This window comes from Caretta caretta, chromosome 5 (genome assembly GCF_965140235.1).
Source record: "Caretta caretta isolate rCarCar2 chromosome 5, rCarCar1.hap1, whole genome shotgun sequence".
NCBI classification, from domain to species: Eukaryota; Metazoa; Chordata; order Testudines; family Cheloniidae; genus Caretta; species Caretta caretta.
The window spans coordinates 59,878,036-59,898,701 of record NC_134210.1 but is presented as its reverse complement, the minus strand read 5'-3'; the positions used below and the strand labels follow the sequence as shown (position 1 = coordinate 59,898,701).

Below are 20,666 nucleotides of genomic sequence, written 5' to 3'. Positions count from 1 at the left end.
GCAAAACAATGGATCAGTCACAAAAATATTACAGCTACTGTGATTGTAAAATACATACGTATGGTTTCAAAATGTCAAGATATTGTTATAAAGAAAGTGAGCTGGAGAAGCTCATCTTTCATATTTGTAATTATTACTTTTTATGATGAGTGCACCATTAAACACAGAGGCTTTTGTGCCAAAACAAAGTCCCACACATTTAAATTAAGAGTAGGCTTTTAAAGCTCAAATGCCACATTAAATATTAATGAGGAGATAAGAATTTGGCATCGTTTTATGGTCCTGACACAATGATCTAAATCCGCTTGTATATAGGGGTTTAGCTCTACTTAGCATGATCTGGCAAAATTTCCCAGCACAGCTTAGGTCTTGGGTGAAATTGTTTCATTCTAGTATGTTTACCCTTTCCAGAGTACTTGCCTGCTAAGTTTAAAAATTACATATTTTCAAATGGTTATAAATTAACTTTATTTCCTTTCACAATGAAAGCTACAGGACAAAAAGAGAGAACAATCTGTTATTAAATCTCCTCAGTTTGGCAAATGGTCTTTCACTTTTGGAATATTGATATGGGAAATTTTGATACACCTATAGAAAGCAAAGTTCATGCTACAAAAACTAGTTGTGCCCTACTTATCAAAGATATCTTCAGATGGCATTTGCACTAGAGAAATTGAAATGTCTCAACCCACAATTCACAAATATTTGCATAATATTCAAAAGTTAAATCTGGGGGGGAAGTGATTTAATAAATAATAAATAATAATAATAATAAAAATTATGTGGATGTTTCTTATGAGTTAATGATCAAGTTTCAGTTCCATAAGAATCTAAAGAATAGATCCAAACCCCAAGACCCATCTAAAGCAGAGCCACCCTTAACTTCCAGCTAGAATATTTTTCAAGGAAATGAATGGCAAACATTTTCATTACAGACAGCCCCCAAACCTGAAGCAAATACTCACCAGCAAGCACACACCACACAACAGAACCACTGACCCAGGAACCTATCTTTGCAACAAAGCCATTGCCAACTGTGTCCACATATCTATTCAGGGGACACCATCACAGGGCCTAATTACATCAGCCACGCTATCAAAGGCTCGTTCACCTGCACATCTACCAATGTGATATATGCCATCATGTGCCAGCAATGCCCCTCTGCCATGTACATTGGTTAAACTGGACAGTCTCTACCTAAAAGAAAAATGGACACAAATCAGACGTCAAGAATTATAACATTCAAAAACCAGTCGGAGAACACTTCAATCTCTTTGCTCACTCGATTACAGACCTAAAAGTGGCAATTCTTCAACAAAAAAACTTCAAAAACAGACTCCAACGAGAGACTGCTGAATTGGAATTAATTTGCAAACTGGATATAATTAACTTAGGCTTGAATAAAGACTGGGAGTGGATGGGTCATTACACAAAGTAAAACTATTTCCCCATGTTTATCCCACCTGGAAGTCTGAGGAGTCTTTCCCTTCTAACCCTCTGCCTCTTCCTTGAGAGTGTGCATGCACCTTTAACCCTCCTGAGGCATTCAATCCTTCTGCCCCTCACAGGTAGTGAGTCTGCCCTGGGGAAACCCCTCTGACAAGCCCAGTATGGGGTCAAGCCAGAGCCTCAAAGGAAATGGTTCTGCATTGTTCCTCAAGTGTTTGTGGAGAGGGACATAGGAGAATTCATGTCTGCCTTCCTGTATGCATTTCCTGACAAACCTGTTAGTGAATTAACTCAATATCTGCAATTAGTAAACACCATAATAATCAGGTCAAGATACAGCATTCATAAATTATTACAAGCAGCTCCAAATCTATCACGATCACGTACTATTTCCCCCCTACCTTATTCAGTACACATGACAGATGATGGTCACTGCAACGGTAGCTCTTCAATATTTCTTTAAATCCTTATCATCCTGTGTGGGCCTCAATCCTTATTTACTTCACACTCCTCTAAACTCTGTGCTGATTACAATTTCCTCTGTGCTGATTACAGATCTCACTATAGCATCTGAGTGCTTCACAAATATTAATGAATTCATCTTCATGACACCGCTGTGTGATTATGTGGTATTATCTTTGGGGATGGAGTCTGCACACTCTGGTAAGCATGTAGAAGCTGCATGGGGACTGTGCATGCTCAATTCAGAAAGAATATTCAGAGAATTTAGATGCCAAATCCTAGCAAATCTCTACAGAGCATGTGTGAACTGCAGGTTTTCAGAGACTTATTAGCTTGGCCAAATTTAGATGGATTTTTCATGAAGGACACAAAAAAGCACTTCTCTGATACTCTCCCTGCCAAATTTCAAACCCTTGCTCAAAAGCAAAGGTTGTATAGCTTTTTTAACATGGCCAAAATGTATTTTCCCCTGACCTCATTCTCAGAACAGCCATACCATTTTAACTGAAACTATCACAAAAAATCAACCTGCGGGAGACACCCTGTATGGAAAATTTCAGCCTGAACAACTAAAGTTTGGCAAAGTTATAAGCAACAGAAGGCAGGGACTTACAATGGAAAGTGTTAGGCAACCTTAATTCTGGGAATGCTATCAGTACATCTATTGTACAAATACTATGGTGAATTTTCATTTAGTTTGCATATTAACAAAATCCTTCTTTTTCTGTTTAGTTTACGTGACAGAAAAAAAGTTTATTTTCTAATTTAAAGAAACTGCTTCTATATAAAGATGAAGAAGATTGATAAGGATGCTCTTAGCACCATCAGTCAAAGCAACAAATCCAGTAGATTCTTTCTAAGTGACATTTTGTTTTCAGGGAAATGTACAAAAATATAGTTATGAGACACAGACCTCCAATGGTTTCCATTCAAAAGCCAACATTTGCATTTCATGTAAATTATCACACAATGAATTCCTTTTCAAAGCATAAGGAAAATAACATGAAAACCCAGATATAGCTGTATGGTAACTTGACAGATCCTGACTTTTCAATTGTGACAATTATACTTTTATCTTTCAGTACTGTAATATGGAAACAGGACACCAGCATAAGAGACTATGTGGGACACTGACCCATGAAATGAGGGACATCCATTTTTCCCGAACATTGTCCCATGCACAGATACATGCACATACACCCATCTCCTCACTATTTTTCTATTGCCCCCAAATGTCTCACCCAAGGCAGGAAAGTTGAAACAACTAGTCTGTTCCATGTAGAAATACTGTTCATGTCAAAAGACCTTAGTTTAAAAAAAAACAAAAACAAAAAAAAACCTGGTGGCTTTCCCAATGTTTGTTTTTTTTTAAATGATGGGGGTGGTAAGTATTGTCTTCTAGGCAACCAAGACGAGTTTGCATGTTATTCTACACTGGCTCACTGGTTCAGCAATTAGATATAAAACCTCTCACTGGCCCATGGGAAGAGAAAGTGATGGCATTATTTCTCAATGATACAGAAATGCATTATCTTAGAAGAAAGTACCAATTATAGTATCTATTTTAGATAGCAGGTAAATCAAGGAAGAGGTGAGAATTTGGCAATTCTGGACAGAATCAATGTAATTTTAATTTTTGTATGTGGCAACTCAGGTCATAGCTGCACAAGATACAAATTTACAACAATGCATTCATGTTGTATCTTGTCCCTGAATCACAGTATTAAATATGCAGAAAATTTGCTAACTGTACAGGCTGTGCTCTGAAACAAAAATTCAAAAACATAAGCATCATTTTTATCTAAGACAGTTCCTTGTAGAGAATGTTCATCAGGCAGTGATTTCACCCATTGTTTATTTCTGCCTATGGGAGGTACTGAAATACACATGAAAAATATTTACAATTTGTTATGAATGACTGAATCTTAAAAAAATGTTATGCTAAGAACACGCATAGTTTTTGACATGGTTTTCATTGAACTGTTATCATTTTAAATTTCACAGGCCTGATGTCGTGCCAGGTGGTGGTGAAGTTTTTAACTGCGATCTTCAATTCAACACAGCCATTTTCATAAGAACTTACTCATTATCTAAATATTTTTAATTAGACTACATGGTACAAAAAATAGAGGGAAGTTGGAAAGAGAAGAAATTGACAGAAAGAAGTAAAAGTGTGACGAAAACAATCTATAATTGTTTCAAAAATATTTTCTTCCAAAAAAGAGGTTTAATACTTACATATTTGTTAGGTCTTTGTAATGTCCATGGCTTGTAGCTAGGTGAACTGGGACAGGTCCTTGGCTCTGAAATGGCACAATTGCACTAGTTTGTTGGTACAAATGAGCTGTTAAAGCTGGCTTCAACCAGCCTCCAGAGGACTCCTCCACTGTAGGGGCAATTCCAAGATGGTATAAAGCTGGCACAGTGCTCTATGTCGTTCCCCTCCCAGCTTCGGGCATAGGGACCATGTCTGGAGAATAGGGGGCTCACTGTGTCTCTACTACTTGGAGTTTCTAATAATGTATTTATTTAAAAGATATTCAGTTTGATGAGGTAAATACAAAAATGACTTCCACTAGCTCACCTTTGCTATAGAAAAGCACCACCCATGTTAATGCTAAGCTAACCTACTTCTGTGAACTTCTTAACAGGCCTGCACAACTCTGTTGGGAACAGTCTTAACACATCTAAGAGACTTTCTAGAGCAGTTGTGAACCATGTTATTCGGAATTGTGTTTGAAATTATTTCTCTCTCACTGCATGCGCAAGCCTCTTCCATAATATACGAGTAGCACAGCATTATGAGCAACAATAATTTAGAAGTTTTATAATATGGATGCAAACCATGGCTACCCATTTTAAACCAAGCCTTACAGTGGTCTAGTCTTAGCATTGTTCACACATTTTTAACACATAGTTCAAACCAAGATCTGGGGAGGCTACAGTTGAGTTACACATTCACAATGAAAATGCTAATCACGGAATTAAACTGTCTAGAAATTTAATGCATATTGACCAGCTGTCTCACAATAAATGCCCCAAGTACTCTACAGCATGCTAGACTTAAACATTGCAAATAAGTATGCTGCCTTCTGAGGCACTAAATTCTGTGGCAGCTTCAAATAAATTAAAAAATAAACAGTGCCTTGTCTAATTGCATAATGGAAGTTGTTAGGGATGAAACCTGGGGGTTTGATAGCTGGGTGGGAGAAAGTAGGGACTTTTGGAAAATCAAAAAATGAAGGAGAATTTGGTATTCAGAACCTAGGTGACTGATGTGTTTAGCATCCGCGTGGAGATACACCACTATCTTTCCTGACCTTTGTGGGAATAAATAGAAACAACCTAACATTTTCCAGCCCTGTACCCTTACTTTCTCACCTAAGAAACCAGTCACCACATTGTCCCAAATACCTGTCACAATTCCATACCACCATTGGTACCTAGATACATTGTTGCCACACTGTAAATATATTAATGTAGGCATTAAATCCAACAAAAGTGAATAAGCACATTAGCCAAATACTTTTGCTAAAATAATTAGGAATGAAATTGTTAATGCTGACATTTAAATGTTCGTCGTTAAGCTTCAGAGTTAACAACCTACTCATGGGCGGGACTTCAGAACCCACAGTATAGCTGTAGATAGAAAAATGCACCCTTCGCCTTACTTCCTATTTAGATTTGGAAGGTTCTCTTTCCCACCATAAACCCCTGAAATGCAGCTCTTAAAAATGTAAGCTTTGATGCAGCACTATTGTTGGCTGGTATGGTTTAGTGACGTGAATACTTAGAGCTTGTGCTTTCTATTGTCATTTGAATTTTAATCTGTCAATGAAGGAAAATGTGCACACAGAAATTAAGACATAATAACCAGATTTCCGTTGCAGTCAGAGATTATGATTTTTCATCACAAAAAACTTTCAGAACAGTTATGCAGAGAAAATTAAACCAGGAGACTAAACTAGCCATTTACCTTGATGATTGGAAATGAAACCTTTGCTATTGCTTGTCCCACAATATCAAGTGAATATTTTAATTTGAAGCAAACCAATTTTGGTCAGTATTTGCATTTTTTGTTGTTATATTACTGGTATGGTTGGTTCATTTGCTGCTTTTTTCCTATTTCAGTTGCTTTTGGGGATTTAGTTATTTGAATTGTTGATGTTTAATGTTACATATAGTTAAAGTAAGGGTTAAGTCAAGGTCACTGGTAACTAATTTAAATAAACAGCCTCTGGACATTGCTTGACTGAAGTTGACAGATGTTATGGCATCCTTAGTCATACTAAGGGATGCAATGCAATGCAGCTCTACGTTTCCTGGGTTCTATTTTGTGCAATACTGTTGAGTGAGTGACTAAATATCTGAATCTATTTTCTTTTCATCTTGATTTAAGGTCAAATCCTGAGGTTCAGAGTGGAACGACCCCATTCCATGATGTGGGAGGGCTGGGTTGTGACTGGGCTACTCAGAATGACTCCTCAGCACCCTTTACAGCATCGGATTTAGTTCTGCAGTGTCTCACTCCACAGAACTACATTAGGTGGCTTGCGAGTAGGCTGAGAGCGTGGTTAGTGAGCTAACTGTGCTGGTCCACTGTCCACAATCCCCATGTGTGTCTGTGAAGGCACAGAGGGCCATCCACATTACTAAAAGCCAGAAAAGTGAAATAAAAGTTGTGGACTGGCTGTAATATTGCCACAAACACAGCCTCTGTGTTGCAAGGAGGTGGGTGGATTCCATTTCCCTATGGGTTCTATTTAAGATGCAGAACTAGCAAAATCTTTGTCGGAAAAATAAAGCGGAAGACTGCTGCAAAGGTTTGAATGTCAGCACAGTTTGTTATGCCGTTAACTTTTTATCAGCTATTTTGCAATAGCTAATAAAACATTTCTTATTTTTCTGTAAAGGACTTATCTAAGAAGAAACTAATTTAATTTCTTACCCTGTATTTAGACAAAACTGCACTAAAAACAGTAGAGAACATCCCTTTGGCTATTTTGAAAAAAAGTCCAGTCAACAAGAGCTCAGAACATTTTTACAGGGCTGTCAGATAAATCTCTCTACGGAAGTTGCCGTGCTCACAAAAATTCAATAGAGCACAGCTTGGTAGCATACACCACACAGAGTCATTCCGAGGATTAAACCCAAGTCTAGTTAAAATGTAAAGTTAGTTTTAGAAAATATGCAAAAAGTGATTATTTAAAAAATATTACAGGATCAAGAAGAATCAAATAATATTGGTCAACAAGTAGAGATTAGTTTTTAAAAATAAGTATCTTATGATGCTTATACATGAACAGAGGATCATAAGTAAGAGGAAGGGAATTTGAACTATTCATGTTTAAAATAAATCAGTACTTTCGTGAGTGGAGTTGTATATATTTTATTTTAATGCTCATAAGTGTGCATTTTAATATGAAAGATTCAGCTAATACACAGTTCTTATAGATTACATTGGCGCTTATAGATTACCATTGGCAAATGGTGAGCCTTTAAAAGTGTGCTCATTCATTGCACCTGCATAAAATTGAATTTGTGTGTGCAAATTCAGTAGTCGCATGTTCAAATGGGTCATAAGCCAATACTAATTCACATGCACAAATGCAGGTACCTGGGCATTTTTGCAGTCATAGCTGTTGTATCACATTACATATTTTGATTGCATATATATAAGCAGATGTACCATTCATATATAATTAATAATATTTACTTGTAAGTGAATGGGATTCTAAGAGCAGGCACTTGTTTCTGAGTGTCATATTGCAAGTGGTACATACTACGGCACAGTACATTGGCAGACAATCTGACAGTACACAGTGAAAAAGTACATATTGTTCACTGTGTCACATCAATTATTTTAAAGAACAGATTTTTTGTTTTAAGTTATCTGTGACAGTTGTATCAGTTTGGAGGGTGATTCTTCAAATAGAAGCACCACGTTAAAAAAAGAACAGATTATTAAATAACCACCATATGTGCAGGATTCATGAGTCTCTATTCTAAATATTATGGTTTGCCGACCATGTAACTGAAATTTTACATGACTCTTCTTAAAATATTAATTTATCTCATCCAATGAGCATTTCTGGGGTAAGGATTGAGTTAAATGCATAGATTTTAATATATTGAAAACTGGTTAAAACAGCAACCGTGTGAGTAATCATTTCTGTATACTGTTAGGGCTAAATATTGTACTAGCCTCGAACCATATTTGTCTAATTCACTGGTCATTGTGCATTACACAGACCTTTCTGTGACCCATCCGTAGAGGATGCTATTATCTTAGACTCTTCAGTTAAAACTGTAGCCTATCATGCCCTTGGCTCTGGAGGACCACAGTTCAGTCCCTCATATGTTGACCAAGATGGCAGCTTCAAATTGGCAACTCCCACTGACATCTTTGACCAGAGAATGTGGCCTTAGAAATGCAACTTACACCTTTCTCCCAAAAGCACAAAGGAGGGGCCACTCTACATTGTACATACAAGACCACAGTAAGTGAAGATAAACTTTGGCTTTGATCCTGTAACTAGATCTTCGTGGTCAGACTCTGTATTCAGAGTGTCCCCGTTGATTGAGGCCTTATATTTCTATATTTTAACTATGCAAAACAGCTGTTCAAAATATGGGACAAATTTTCCCCCCAAAATGTCATGAAAACTTTTCCTGTCTTGACCAGCTTAACTAGGCAAGCAGAAATACAGTATCAGTTAAATCAGCATTTCTAAACTTCTGAGCCTCAGCTGAGGAAAATGACACCTATTGCTCTCTTCCCAAGCAATCCCATTATGTGTTGTTAAAAACCTACATATTTTAGTTTATACATCTTCCACGTTCATCCCTCTCTACACACTTAGGTAGAGTTTCATAATATGACCCTTCCTCTCCTTCCTCATATGCTTTCTTTCATGAGCTAATGCAAATAGCTAATTGCTGATATTTAAAGTATTATCATTGGCATCTGAGCAAGCACTCTTTGAAATGAATGCTGAACTTCTGAACGTAGACCTACGGTTTCAGGCTCCCTACAAACTCAGGTAGATGTCTCTACAGTGGCTACACTCTGCATTTTCAACATAGTCTTCTAAACCAGAAAAGCTAGAGACTTTCTTTTTACAAAAAAAGTAACCTAAAAATTTGAAGAACAATTGAGCAATCTTTACATGTTATCCAGCTAATCCTTTGGGCCTCCCTAGTTGCGTGAACCCCACACTTTGGGAAACACTGATTTAAATAAGATAGTTATATTTACAGAAAAACAACTGTCTAAAATCAAGATAAATTTGGTACATCATCTATCTGTAAGAACATAAGAATGGCCATACTGGGTCAGACCAATGGTCTAGCTAGCCCAGGGTCCTGTCTTTTTACCGTGGCCATGCCAGATGCTTCAGAGGGAATGAACAGAACAGGGCAATCCATCCCCTTTTGTCCATTTCCACCTTCTGGCAGTCAATAGTTTAGGGACACCCGGAGCATGGGGCTGAAGCTCTGACCATCTATTTATGTGGATCAAAAAGAAGGAATTAATTTTTATATTCAGTTATTCTGGAACATTTCATGAGCACAGAAGTCACTTTGATCAGCATAGCTCTAATGAAATCACCAGTTTACACCCCAATTTTATATTTTCCTTGATAAAAGACTTGTGTATAGAGAGCAGCACTGAGTTCTGGAAGTTTTGCAGACTCTAATTTTGAAATCTACTTCTGTACATTGAGACAGGAACAGGAAGAAGGCTGCGCCTGCAGCCTTTTGCTTATGAGAACATCCTTTTAGTGATTTTTGTCTGCAACCCATGGGAGGCTGGTTTCACTTGTGCTCTTGAAACACAGATCAAGCACTATTGCCAGCACACATTCTTTTCCTTTCAAAAATTTCACAGGTTCAGATTCAGGATAAGAGCTATGTCTTCTGGCAGAATTATGGGAATAGCATCTTTCTTCCTTTCAAATTCAGTTTGCAATTGTTAAACCAAAAGGTCTACGGACCTGTGGCAAAAACTGTTATAAATGTGCGTCATTAACATCAGCTTCCTAAGTAACCAATTATAGGAAGAGAATACGGGGGGAGGAAGTGTAAGGAAAGAGGGAAGAAAGGACAAAATTACTGACAAACCTGGCAATTTATTTTAATGGATGGAAGTTAAACCAAATCTACCTTGACAATCTTTTGCTAGGAAATATAATTGTGCACAACTTGATATTACTCCAGTTGCCTCTGAATCACATAAAGCAAAGAACTCCATTGTGGGTTAGCTGACACGGGAGTGTTTAATCAGCCATGCTTTAACTTTTTGAGATATGGGTCCAAGATTTGTCTAAGGTGCCAAGGCAAAGGGATACTATATAATATAGTGACTTGTACAAATTATTGTGAGTATTTGAATCCTCAGTTCTACATATGTAGGTCTAGGTTCTGTGCTGTGCCTTCTAAAATGCACGCTGCAGAAAGTGGGGTTAGGTGGGGCAAACGTGGCTTCATGCCACCATTGCGCCCTACCACATTCTGGGTACTATGAGGGCTGAAACAGTGCTCAGAATAAACTAGAGCAGCCCTACTAACTTATGATAGGCTCTCTTTGACTGTGCGGCAGTCCAAAATCCACATATTGCTCAACACATTGGAAATACACTCTCTCCACTTTCCACCCCTTACCCTGGGAAGTCCCCTATAATGGGGCTTCAAGAGGACAGGTAGGGCCACTTATGCTGGCCCTTCACTTCTGCATTGGGAAAATGTATTCTACCCTGGCAACTCTTGTACAGAGCAATGTATAGTGTCTGAAATAGGTCCAGAATTGGCCCCTTGCTATATGTAATCTTGAACCATATTCTACATGTGAAGTGTAGCTTTGTGGGTATTGAACTGAGTCATAGTGGAGTTAGTCTCACACAAAATCCCATCGCTATTTGATATGATTGGCAGTCACTGCTTAGGAAAGGAAGATGTCGAATAGTAAGGTTGTTGCAAGTAAGGACTGTGGTGCATTGGCAAAGTAATGCTTGTCTAGCACATGCCCAGCTCTATTCAAATCAATCCACTCTCTCTAAAGCACTAAAAATTATAAAATATGTTTGTTTTTTATTTACACAAGAAATAAGTTCTAGTGAATTTGGAACTTCCTGCTTCTGGTGAGATAAGAGACTGCTGCTATTCCTGCTGCAGTTGGGTCAATATATTTCCTGTTTTCACAGATCATCCAAAGATTTTCTGTGTCACTCTCAACATGTTTTCTAAGTAAGTCAGCAAAAGGAAAGTAAGCAAAGTGAAAAGCACAGTACAATGTACTATATAGTGCCATCTGCTGAAAAGTGAAGTGCTCCCACATAGGAACAGAAATGTGTGCATTTCCATTAATTTAAGAAAGAAACTCAAAATGGCATTATTACTGAATGGGCCCTATTCATCCTGCATACCCTGTTTAGAACCACTATCTCATTCAGTGATATAAACTTGAATGAGATAAAAAAGCACTGGTAATTGGGTGTGTATGTGACCCCTGAAAAAAGCTTTTGAAATGAATGTGTATGGAACATGTTTATAACACCAAGATTCACACTTCTTAAATGATGTTGCACCTCCCCCAAAGGTGATTTGGAGTTTTAGGCCCAGCTATTGTGTACACATTATGAGTGCCTATGTAATTTACAGGTGCAGTTATCATTATACACCAGGCCATTTGGTAGCATCATGACAAGTGCTTCTGTACCTCTCCTGGAGTAATATTAATATTCATTTTGTGGCAATGGCAGTAATCTTGTAGGTGCTAGCACCAGCTTTTGTGATCTCCTTGAGGTGGATGTTCAGTTTTCTGTCATTCTTAGTTGTTTTTCAGTTATTTGGTGAATGAGGTCACTGCCTTTATGAAAAGGCATTGAGACACCTTAATATTAGTATACACACGTGTGGACACACTTATTCTGGTGTAAGAGGGGCATTTTTTGGTTTAGCTTATTTTGATTGGAAACAATTTTAAGTTATTCCCCTCGCCCCTCCCCCAAGCCACTCTTGTACTGTAATAAGAATGTCCAGATGCCAGTTATGCTGGTTTATATATACTACTACTGCATTTTCCTTGCCATTGTGTTGTCCCCTCAATCAGGGTCTGTGCCTTTTGGTCTTCATCTCCAAGTATTCATACCAAAGCACTCTTCCAAGTTGACACCAACTTTCTTCAAGTCCTCCTTCAGCATCTTGAACCACGTTTTTCTAGCTCTTCCCTGTGGTCTTTGTCTCATAGCTACTTTTTTGTGTACTCTCTGACCAACGTATTCCACATCTCGTTGTCTCATGTGACCAGGCCATCTCAGTCAATATTCCCTCAGCTTTTCCACATTGGGGGCTACTTGACTTGTACCATTTCACTGTGTAGCCTAGCAGTTCTCATCTTACCTAGCATCCACCCAGGTATTCTCATTTCAGCAGTGTGAAGTAGCTGTTCTTCTGTCTTCCTTACCAACCAGCATTCCGATTCATACATCACGGTTGGCCTAACCATGATCTCACACACTTTGCTCTTTAGTTTACTGTCATATTCTTATCTTAGAAAATTTCTCTCAACTCCCTCCATTTACACCAAGCACTCTTCCTATGGCTCCAACATCCTCATCCACATTCCCATGATGGCTCGACACTGAACCAAAGTATTTAAATTATTGCACAGACTCTATATCATCTAGTTTTACTGGCTTCTTGTTGTTCTTCTCAATGAAGCATCACATTTTCTATCTTTTGTCAGCAAATTTGTAAGCAATTTTCATCTAATGCAGCCCTCCATAGTTCTAGTCCCTTTCCAGTCTGTATTTATCTTTAAGGTATAGCAAGTATAACTATATTCGAGTAATTGGTAATACTTTCTCTTGTAGACATGCTCTAAGGCTCTGAAGTGTACCTTTGCTCAAGTCCAGCTTATTCTGTAACCAGCCAGAGGAAGAGCCTCATCATTTTATCATATAAGACATTAGAAAAAACTCTAGCGTTCATCACTGGTGAGGGGTAACTAATTATGACAATGTATTTCTTAAAGAGTCATGGACATAATATTTAACAAAAAGCAGCTCAGGGATAACAGCCAAAGTTTTGAGATGAGTATCATCCAGACGTCAGGTAAATACAGAAGTTTGCTTTTCTGGGAATCGTGTGTTTGCACTCCTTTTGCTAATATCAGCCTTGAACCAATCCTTATATTTTGCTGTTCTCTGTTTGTTTCTCTTCGACTCTTTCTTCTTCTGATGTTTTATATCCTTTTATTTGTGTTTCATTCTGAAATTATTATTTCAATTTACTGGCAGCCAAAATAATGTTTCTATATCAAGTTAAATAGTTGCAGATGATGAACGAGGGAGATGACCAAAGTCCAGGTCAAAACTAAGGCTATGGCCAAAATGCGGCTCTTATCAAAGGAGAATGCCTTGGGAAAAAATGGCACAAAAGACAAGATCCAACACAAAAAGAGAGATAACAATGTATAACCTTCTGAATTGTCATACACACTTCTTCAACCTTGCTTTCTTTAACATAAACTTAACATCATAAGAACGGCCATATTGGGTCAGACCAATGGTGCATCTAGACTATGATCCTGTCTTCTGACAGTGGTTGGTGTCAGATGCTTCAGAGGGAGTAAGAAGAACAGGACAGTTTACCAAGTGATCCATACCCTGTCCCGTCTTATGGCAGTTAGAGGTTTAGGGACACCCAATGCATGGGGTTATGTCCCTGACCATTTTGGCTAATAGATATTGATGGACCTATCCTCCATGAACTTATGTAATTCTTTTTTGAAACCAGTTATACTTTTGGACTTCACAACATACCTGGCTATGAATTCCACAGGTTGACTATGTGTTGTGTGAAGAAGTACTTCCTGCTGGCTATTAATTTCATTGGGTGACCCTAGTTCTTGTGTTATGTGAAGGAGTAAATAACACTTCCTTATTCAGTTTCTCCACATCACTCATGATTTTATAGACCTCTATAATATTCCCCCTTAGTTATCTCTTTTCCAAGCTGAACAGTGCCTGTCTTTTTAATCTCTCCTCATATGGAAGCTGTTCCATGTCCCTAATCATTGATTGTTGCCCATCTTTTCCAATTCTTATGTACCTTTTTTTGAAATGTGGTTACCAGAACTGCATGCAGTATTCAAGGTATAGGCATACCAATGATTTACATAGTGGCATTGTGATATTTTTCTGTCTTATTATCTATCCCTTTTCTACGGTTCCTAAGGTTGTTATCTTTTTCGACTGCTGCTGCACATTGAGCAAATGTTTTCAGCGAACTTTCCACAATGACTCCAAGATCTCTTTCTTGAATGGTAACAATTATTGTAGATCCCATTAAATTTAGACCCCATTATTTTGTATCTGTAGTTGAAATTATGTTTTCCAATGTATATTACTTTACATTTATCACCTTGGATTTTATCTGCCATTTTATTGCCCAGTCACCTAGTTTTGACAGATCCCTTTGTAACTCTTCACAGTCAGCTTTGGACTTAACTATCTTGAGTAATTTTCTATTGTCTGAAAACTTTGCCTCACTCTTTACCCCTTTTTCCAGATCATTTATAAATATGTTGAACAGCATCACTCCCAATACAAATCCTTGGGGAACCCTGCTTCTTCACTATGAAAACTGACCATTTATTCCCACTTTGTGTTTCCTATCTTTTAACCAGTTACTGATCCAGGAGAGGACCTTCCCTCTTAAACAAAGTAAGCTGTTATGGGATAAGAACCTTTGGTCAGGGACCTTATCAAAGGTTTTCAGAAAAAGTCCAAGTGCACTATATCCACTGGATCACCCTTGTCCACACATTTGTTGACTCTGTCAAAGAAATTTAATAGATTGGTGAGGCATGATTTCTCTTTATAAAAGCTGTGTTGACTCTTCCTCAACATACTGCATTCATCTATGTGTCTGCTCATTCTGTTCTGTATTATAGTTTCAACCAATTTGCTTGGTATTGAAATTAGCTTTTAAAGGTGATCATGGCAATTACAGGCTGATAAGCCTTTCTTAAAAATCAGCATTACATTAGCTATCTGCCAATTATCTGGTAGAGTGGCTGATTTAAGTTATATGTTACACACCACAGTTAATATTCTGCAATTTCATACCTGAGTTCCTTCAGAAATCTTGCATGAATGCCATCTGGTTCTGGTGACTTATTACTGTTTGTTTGCCTAATTTAACAGTTTGTTTTGAAACCTCCTCTATTGACACCTCAGTCTGGGACAGTCCCTCAGATTTGTAACCTAAGAAAAATGGCTTAGGTCTGGGAATCTCCCACACGTCCTTTGCGGTGAAGACCAATGCAAAGAATTCATTTAGCTTCTCCACAATGACTTTATATTCCTCAAGTGTGTTCCTTGAGCATCTTGATTGTCCAGTGGCCTCACTGATTGTTCGACAAGCTTTCTGCTTCTGATGTACTTAAAAAAATGTTGCTGTTAGTTTTGTCTTTTGCTAGTAGTTCATCAAATTCTTTATGGCCTACCTAATTATACTCTTACACTTTACTTTCCAGAGTATATATTCCTTTCTAATTTTCTCAGTAGGATTTGACTTCCAATTTGATCCTCAATAAATGGGAGGGGTTAACTGGTACAGTAGCACACTAATTTGTACAGTATTAATACCATATTTAAATAACATTGCCTAGTCATCTGGTCTGAAGTATTTGCTCTTTCCTTAATAATGTAACATATTCCTTTTTAAGTGCAGACTCACTCTTGTCACTGGTATTGACAACACAGCTTTGGGCTCACTAGAGCTTACTGTTGACAAGCCTACAACTATAATCCTGCAGGTGCGATCCAGAAAAGCGTAAAAATTAAATGAAGTTTTTCTGTCACTTAAATAAGGGCTGAGTGGAATAAGTGCGTGAATTGAATTTCATGCTGCTACCTAGTTTAATGATGAAGTAGCAAGGAATTTCCTGTAGCAAATACTGGGCCAGAGCCCAGGCCCTCTCTCTATGAAGGCTATGTCATGAGTGTAGAAGGGAGAGGAAGGGGCAGAGGGAAGTCACAGTGCTCCATTACATCCCTGGTAGATGTGCCAGCCCCTAGCTTGCTTTAAATTATTCCATTAATTACAATTAAAGTATTGCCTACAGCTGTCCCAGAATCAGAGGAATAGAAAAGTGAATTAAAGTCACCTGTTAGGATCCCAACAAGAGCAGTCAGGGCCAAGCATCAGACCAGGGGCAAACCTGAGGCTAGGAATAGTGAAGACATTCATAGTCAGGGCCAGACCAGGGTAAATACCAAGGGTCAGAGTCCAAATCAGGTGGCAAAGTCCAAATCAAGCCAAGATCAACCCAGGAATTCACAAACAAGGAGAAAGAATGCTCCTAGCAGCTACAGAAGATCCACACTTCCTGGAACACTTCTTGGGTTTATATAGGTCAGGGAGTGAATCAGGAGTAATGGGACTGCTGTCTGTCAGACCCTTGAGGCGGAACTTTCTATGGTCTGTGTCCATAGCAGGTCATGGGAAGTGGAGCATAAGCTGGCCACAGCTACTGCTGGGTGGCAGTGTGAAACTTTCAGCTGCCTGGTAACTCTACAAGGCTGAGTTCTAGGGCCGTACACCATCTTTGTCCTCAGCTGAACCAAGTGTAAACTTTGCACAGCTGACAATCTGGTCCTTAATGTTTGAAACCATTACATTTCCAACAGCATGACAATGGAAGTTAAAAGCAGGAGAAAAAAAACAATATGGTTGTAATTAATTTCAGTAATAGCCAAATTATACCATTGGATAGTTGCCCTGGGTCTCCCATTAGGTCAGTTGGTGGCTCCAAGACTTTTGAACTTTCTAGCTTCATGAATAAGTTGCTCTGTTTTTATAACATACCTGTCCACATACATTTGAAACATACATTTGAAACTTTGAATATTATTCTGAAATGTGGAAATATGCTTGGAATTTTATCATAGATCACCTTTCCCAGCTTTCCCATTTTCAGGATAGTTGCCTTTATTGTGTATTTTGCAAAATTACCCTATACAGATCCCCACTGAGTAAGTGGGAAGCCATGTTCTGTATTTGTTGTAATTTCCAGGTGGTATCTAGTTGTATTTAGTTGAAACAAACATAGAACACATTGCAATAGGCCATGCTTTTGTAACCTTCAGTGCACAACTGTAGTAAGATCCATATTTGATGGGAACTGTAATATCCATCTAGCCAAGAACAGATGAAAACAAACATTTTTGGTCAACGTTATAACCCAGTTCATCCAAGGTTTAATGCAAATGTAACCCCTGTAATCCTGGGTTACACATACATTAACAAATTAGACCTCAGAACATTCCTCTTAGGCTGGCACTGTAATTCAACAATAACTGTGTGATCATGGGGGACTTCAATCTGAGTGACATATGCTGGAGGTCTCTTACCACCATAGTAAAACATCCTTGGAATTTCTAAACATCATAGATGACCGTTTCCTAACTCCAAAAATGAGAATTCTATATTAGACCTTGTCCTAACAGATAAAAAGGAACTGATCACAGAAATAAAAGTTAATGGGAGCTTAGGTACAAGTGATCATGACTTGGTCATATTTAGAATGTGCAAGCAGCAGAAGGTCCAGACTAGTAATATATCCATACTTGGTGCTTTAACTGGGCCAATTTCACAAGGCTGAAAATAATTATGAGCCAAATCAGCTGAAAGGAAGAATTTAATCTGAAAAAATGTTAATGATAACTGGGAATCATTTAAGAACACCTTACTAGATGCCCAAAAAGATACAATCCCACAACTGAGGAAGAACGCTATGCAAGTTAAAAAAAACCAACCGGGTTTAGAGGGGAAGCGAAGGCAGCTGTTTTTATGTATATATAAAATATATATATCAGAGATTTGCAACCTTTGGCTCGTGGTCAGTCAGGGAAATCCGCTGGCGGGTGGGAGCTGCGATCGGCCGATCCTGCGGATGCTGCAGGTAAACAAATCGTCCCGGCCCGCCAGTGGATTTCCCTGATGGGCCAAGTGCCAAAGGTTGCCGATCTCTGGTACATATAAACAAACTTCTGACTGATATTCATGACTATCAACTTCTCCTTTCTTCCATTTGTGAGATATTTATTTATATGATATTCACTTATATTCATTATTTATATTATATTCACTTATATTCATTATATCTCTCTCTATATAATGAATATAAGTGAATATCATATAAATATGTAGTATATAGAATATATACATAGTAATGAATATCAACCAGAAGTTAGGAATTGTAGGAATATAAGGGAAGCCAAGGGACACAAGGAAAAAAATCCATGATCAGGAAAGTTAAGGACAATAAGAGGAGCTTTTAAAATATACTAGGAACAAAAATAATCCTGACAATGGATTGGCCCATTACTAGATGGAAATACTAGAATTAGCAATAATAACATATAAAAGGCAGAGGTGATAAATAAATATTTCTGTTGGGGGGAAAACAGATGATGCAGTCTCATCATATGGTGATGATAACACTCTTTCCATTGTACTAGTATCTCTGAAGAATGTGAAGGATCATTAAAGGTGATGTTCAATAAGTCTTGGAACGCTAGGGAAGTTCCAGAAGACTGGAAGAAAGCTAAGGTTGTGCCAATTTTTAAAAAGGATAAATGGGATGACCCTGGTAATTATAGGCCTGTTAGACTGACATTGATCCTGGGAAAGATAATGGAACAGCTGATACAGGACTTGATTAATGATGAACTAAAGGAGGGTAATGTAATTAATGCCAATCAAAATGGGTTTGTGCAAAATAAATCTCATCAAACTAACATCATATATTTTTGTGATGAGATTAAAAGTTTAGTTTGTGAAGGTAATAGTGTTGATGTAATATACTTAGACTTTGGAAAGGCACTTGACTTGATGCTGCACAACATTTTAATTAAAATACTAGAACAATATAAAATTAACATGACACACAATAAATGGATTAAAAATGACTAACTGATAGATCTCAAAATGTAACTATAAATGCAGAATCATGATCGAGCATGTCTGTTTCCAATGGGTTCCTGCAGGCTCTTTGCCCTATACTATTTAACATCTTTATCAATGAGGTGAAGAAAATTGTAAAATCATCACTAATAAAGTGTGTAGATGAAAATAAAAATTATGGGAATGGTAAATCATGGAGAGGACAGGTGACTGATTCAGAACGATCAAGATTGTTTGGGTAAACTTGGCACAAGTAAACAACATGCATTTTAATACAGCTAAATGTAAATGTATATATCTGGGAACAAAGAGTGTAGGCTGTACTTACAGGCTGGGGGATGCTATCCTGGGGAACTGTTACTCAAACAGATTTGGAGGCATGTTGGATGAACATGAACTCTCAGCGTGATGCTGTGGCCAAAACAATTGGTGCAATCCTGGGATGCATAAATAGGGGAATTTTGAATACCTCTGTATTTAGTACTGGTGCAAGTGCCGCTGGAATACTGTGTCCAGTTATGCTGTCCACAATTCAAGAAGGATGTTGATAATTGGAGAGGGTTCAGAGAAGAGCCACGAGAATGATTAAAGGATTAGAAAACATGTCCATTAGTGATAGACTCAGAAGCTCAATCTGTTAATCTTAACAAAGAGAAGGTTAAGGGGTGACCTGATTACAGTCTATAAGTACCTACAAGGGGAACAAATATTTAATAATAGGCTCTTCAATCTATCAGAGAAAGGTATAACAGGATCCAATGGCTGCAAGTTGAAGCTAGACAAATTCAACTGGAAATAAGGTGTACATTTTTAACAATGAGAGTAATTAATTATTGGAACAATTTTCCAAGGTCGTGGTGGATTCTCCATCACTGTCAATTTTTAAATCAAGATTAGATGTTTTTTTCTGAAAGATCTGCTCGAGGATTTATTTTGGGGAAGTTCTTTGGCCTGTGTTTTACAGAAGGTCTGATCAGATGATCATAACAGTACCTTCTGGCCTTGGAATCTCTGAACAGCCACTCAGACTGAAATACAACAACAGGACAGTATGTGATATTCTGATGTTTCCTCTTCTAACCAAACTCAAGAAGAAAAAGTGCAATCAAAATAAGAAAAATAATGGAGGGAAATGTTATTTAAAATGTTTGAACTTTGAAAAAGTAACTGTTCAGATTTGGGGCCTGTTCTTACTTTAGCTAAATGAATTAACCATTTTTTCATACACAAATACTAATTATTACTCTTATTAATAATATTTTTATTATTAATTAAAAGTATACTTAAGTGTGTGTTACTTTATGGGTGAAATTCTGATTTCTGGAAAATTCCCATAGACTCCAGTGAGGCCAGGATTTCACCCCTTATGTTTATAGTCCAAAAGCTAAACTCTAATGCACTATAGTACCATGTGAATAAATATTTAGCTAGATATAGATTGATAATGATGACACATCATAAAAGGTTACAGATGCTTTAATAGATCCTTGGATTCAAATTCTTAGTTACAGTAAATATTTTGATATAAATTATATTTCTCTTAATACTGTTGTCTATTTGTCTCATTTTTAAGACTCAATTTTGAAAGTTTATTTCTTTTTTCCATATAGTTTAAGCGTTGCGTGACCTTTCACTTTGAGTTATTGTGTTTGATTTCACATCTTTAAATCTTCTGAGCACCGATTCCCACATCTAAATCTCCTGCAAAAGTAGGCTTAAAATGCATTGTTCCTATCAGAAGGGAAACTTTATTTTTATAAAGTGTGAACAGCTGTGCA

The 20,666-nt window shown here is 37.6% G+C and overlaps 1 long non-coding RNA gene across 1 annotated transcript in view; it reads right to left on the bottom strand.

Moving 5' to 3' along the window:
• The window catches only part of LOC142072143 (uncharacterized), a 111,922-nt gene extending 107,719 nt beyond the window's left edge, over positions 1–4,203 (bottom strand). Inside the window, exon 1 of the long non-coding RNA XR_012668468.1 lies at positions 4,150–4,203. This is a non-coding gene — a long non-coding RNA (uncharacterized LOC142072143). The remainder of the gene's footprint in view (positions 1–4,149) is intronic.
• Between the last annotated feature and the right edge of the window lie 16,463 nt (positions 4,204–20,666).